Source organism: Tamandua tetradactyla, chromosome X (genome assembly GCF_023851605.1).
Source record: "Tamandua tetradactyla isolate mTamTet1 chromosome X, mTamTet1.pri, whole genome shotgun sequence".
In the NCBI taxonomy this organism is placed as follows: Eukaryota; Metazoa; Chordata; class Mammalia; order Pilosa; family Myrmecophagidae; genus Tamandua; species Tamandua tetradactyla.
This window is the reverse complement of record NC_135353.1, coordinates 49,116,882-49,120,981: the sequence shown is the minus strand read 5'-3', so window position 1 is coordinate 49,120,981 and position 4,100 is coordinate 49,116,882. Positions and strand designations below refer to the sequence as shown.

At 40.9% G+C, this 4,100-nt stretch overlaps 1 pseudogene; it reads right to left on the bottom strand.

Moving 5' to 3' along the window:
• Positions 1–2,740: 2,740 nt before the first annotated feature.
• LOC143671557 (ferritin heavy chain pseudogene) lies at positions 2,741–3,604 on the bottom strand (annotated as a pseudogene).
• Between the last annotated feature and the right edge of the window lie 496 nt (positions 3,605–4,100).

Below are 4,100 nucleotides of genomic sequence, written 5' to 3'. Positions count from 1 at the left end.
TCGACATTCCCACCAACAATGAACAAGTGTAACTCTTTCTCCATGTCCTCTCCCACACTTGTAGCTTTCTGTTTTATATATATATATATATATATATATATATATATATATATATATATATATATATATATATATATATATATATATATATATATATAAAATGGTCATTCTAGTAGATATGAAATGATATCTCGTTGTGGGAAGCATGCAAGAACTCTTGCAGGTAAAGAAAGATAGAGGGTGAGAGGCAATAGGCAATGTGGGGCTATTTGCTTTTATAGATTAGCTTTACTTATTCACCTCCCTCTTCCTTGTTCAGGGCTTTTTCTTCTACCTTCCTGTTTTGGTTTGCTTAAGCTGCTGGAATGCAATATACCAAAAATGGAATGGCCTTATAAAGGGAATTTGTTAAGTTATAAGTCTACAGTACTAAAGCAATAAAAATGTCCAAACCAAAGCCATCCGTGGAAAGATACCTTGAGTCAAGAAAGGCTGATGTATCAAGAATATGTCTATCAGTTGAGAAGGCATGTGACTGCTTCTCCTGGTCCTTTGGCTTCTGGTTTCAATCAGCTTTCCCAGGGGCATTTTTTTTCTGCATCTCCAAATGTCCTGTATTGGCTCTATCAGCTCTGAACTATCTCCAGAATTTTTCCCTTTTAAAGGACTCCAATAAACTAATTAAGACCCACCTTAAATGGGCAGAGTCACAGCCCATCTAATCAAAGGTCACACCCACAATTGAATGGATTATATCTCCATGGAAACAATCAAATCACTATTGAATCAGGATTAGAAGAAGAAGGCTTTTCTGGGATACATAACACTTTCAAATCAGCATGCTTCCCTTCTTTCCCCTGCAGTGCCTGGTGGTAGAAAATCCATAGAAGGCTCAATCAGGTTGAGGGTTTTGGCTTCAGATGGGTTGGCTGCAGCTGAGTGTTTCCCATAAGTGGGTGGCCCCCATGCAGGGTGTCTGTACCAGATACAGGCCCTGCTGAACATGATCAACTATTCCTGTTCAAGGGCTTCTTCACAGTTTTCTCTCCCTTCCCTCTCTCTCTCTATTCTATCCTGTCTCAAATTCCTCCTCAGAGAGTTCTTGCCCCTTAATCTTAAGGAGTGTTGAGGGATGAAGGTCCACCTTCTGTAGCTATTTCTGGCTTGTTAGGGGGTATAGCCCCTTTCTTAGGGGATGTAGAACTTTCTGGAGATCTCATTTAAGTTGAGAGGGAAGGAGTCCAGTGGGGCTGTTGGAATGGCTGAAAAATTTCTGATCAGCATTGGTTTGCTGTGAAAAGCTTCTAGTATGGAAGAAACAAACTTGTGAGAAGCTTAAAAATATAAGGGTTGATTAATAGCAAGAGGAGGATCATTGTGGCTTGCATTTGCATTTCCCTAATAGCCAGTGAGATTGAGCATTTTTTCATGCTTTTTAAAATGCTTTTTCAATTAGAAAATATAGCATATATACAAAGAAAAGAAAGAAAAGGCAATGATTTGTAAAGAAAATTTTAGCACGTAGTTTCAGAACATATTTCAGAGTTTGGTATGTGCTACCATTCTATTACTCTAGGTTTTTCCTTCTACTGGTCCAAAGCCCTGAAAGCTAAAGGAATATCATGTAGTGATTCTGCAGTCATACTCATTTGTTAAATCCTGTTTTTTTTCTATTATAACTTCTTCTTCTCCTTTGATACTTCTCCCAATCTACAGGAATCTTTAGCCATGCTAATTCTATGTTTTCATGTTGATAAGGGGTATGGACAATAAGGGATGGGAGATATAATTAGCTGATCATCTTGAAGAGGCTTGTCCTGCTGGGATTCAGGAATCATCTGGCCTAGGAATCTTCTGGAGGTTATAGGTTTCAGAAAAATAAACTTAGTGCATTCTGCCAGTTTGAATATATATGTACCCCAGAAAAGCCACATTTTAATCCTGATTTAATCTTGTGAAGGGAGCCATTTCTTTTTTTATATATTTTTATTGATAAATCTGAACACACAACCATTCCATACATGGCATACAATCAATGGCTCACAATATCATCACATAGTTGTGTATTTATCATGATGATCACTTTTTAGAACATTTCCATCACTCAAAAAAAAAGGAAAAAGAAAAAATTCATATATATCATACCCCATAGCCCTCCCTCTCACTGACCACTAGTATTTCCATCTATGCAATTTTTAAACCTTTGTCCCCCTTATTAATTGCTTATTTTTTATTCATATTGTTTACTGATCTGTCCATACCTTAGATAAAAAGAGCATCGGAAACAGTTTTCACAATCATACAGTCACACTAAAAAGCTATATCATTAAACAATCATCTTCAGGATAAAAGGCTACTGGAACACAGCTCGGCAGTTTCAGGTACTTCCCTCCAGCCACTCCAATACACCATAAACTAAAAAGAGATATCTATATAATGCATAAGAATAACCTCCAGGATAACTTCTTGACTGTTTGAAATCTTTCAGCCACTGAAACTTTATTTTGTCTCATTTCTCTCTTTCCCCTTTTGATCAAGAGGACTTTCTCAATCCCTTGATGCTGGTACCTGGCTCATCCCGGGATGCCTGTCCTATATTGACAGAAAGATTTATACCCCTGGGAATCATGATCCACATAGGAGGGAGGGCAATGAGTTCACTTGCTGCATTGGCTTACAGAGAGAGCCCATATCTGTGCAACAAAAGAGGTTTTCTGGGGGTGACTCTTTTTTTCTGGGTACCAAATTACTTTATTTGAAGGAATGGTACAAATGAAACAACTTGGTGGGTGTTGATACAACTTAATAGAAAAGGCAAAGGTAAACCCAACATGCATGCACAGCCCTGGTGACCACAGAAGTCACCCCGTGACTCTGGAGAAGACAGCATAAGGCTTAACTCTCATCATCACTGTTTCCCAGGGTGTGCTTGTCAAAGAGATACTCTGCCAAGCCAGAATCCGGGGCCCCCATCTTGTGCAAGTTGGTCACGTAGTCACCCAACTCTTTGATGGATTTCACCTGCTCATTCAGGTAATGTATCTCAATGAAGTCACACAAATGGGGGTCATTTTTGTCAGTGGCCAGTTTGTGCAATTCCAGTAATGACTGATTCACCCTTTTTTCCAAATGTAATGCACACTCCATTGCATTCAGCCCACTCTCCCAGTCGTCTCGTTCTGGTTTCTTGATATCCTGAAGGAAGATGTGGCCACCTCATTGGTTCTGCAGCTTCATAAGTTTCTCAGCATGTTCCCTCTCCTCATGAGATTGGTGAAGAAAATATTTGGAAAAGTTCTTCAAAGCCACATCATCACGGTCAAAGTAGTAAGACATCGACAGGTAGACGTAAGAGGCATAGAGCTCCAGGTTGATCTGGCAGTTAATGGTGGCCTCTGAGTCCTTGTTGTAGTTATGGCGCACCTGCGACGGGGACGTGGCCGTCATGGTGGGCGGTTGAGGAGAGGAGGAGGCGGCGGCTGCACGGCGCTGGAGAGCTGGCTGAAAGCTGCTCGGAGGGGCAGGCCGACGGGGAGGAGGCGAGCGCCGGGTTCCGTTCAAGCACTGTTGAAGCAGGAAACCACGGCGACTCTCCGCGAAGACGTCTGCCTTTTTTTTTTTTTTTACATGGGCAGGCACCAGGAATTCAACCCGGGTCCTCAGGCATGGCAGGCAAGCATTCTTACCTGCTGAGCCACCATGGCCTGCCCTCTGGGGGTGACTCTTAGAACTAATTTTAAGTAGGCTAGTTTATGCTTTGCAGGAATAACTTTCATAGGTGCAAACCCCAAGACTGAGGGCTCAGCCTATTGATTTTTCTGTCCCCACTGCTTGCAAGAATAGAAATTTTCCAAATTTCTAAGTACATTTCCAAATACCTAGTGCTCTCAATGACACTCTATAAAAGTTTCATGCATGCTTTAGTGAGTAGGCTGCTGGAATAGGCTATACCAACAGGAATGAGACACTAAACATTAATGGTTAAATTCCCCAAGCAAAAGACATAGACTGGCAGAATGGATTCAAAAGCAAGACCCATCTATACACTGTCTAAAGGTGACACATTTTAGACCCAAGGAAAAACGTGAAAGTGAAAGGTT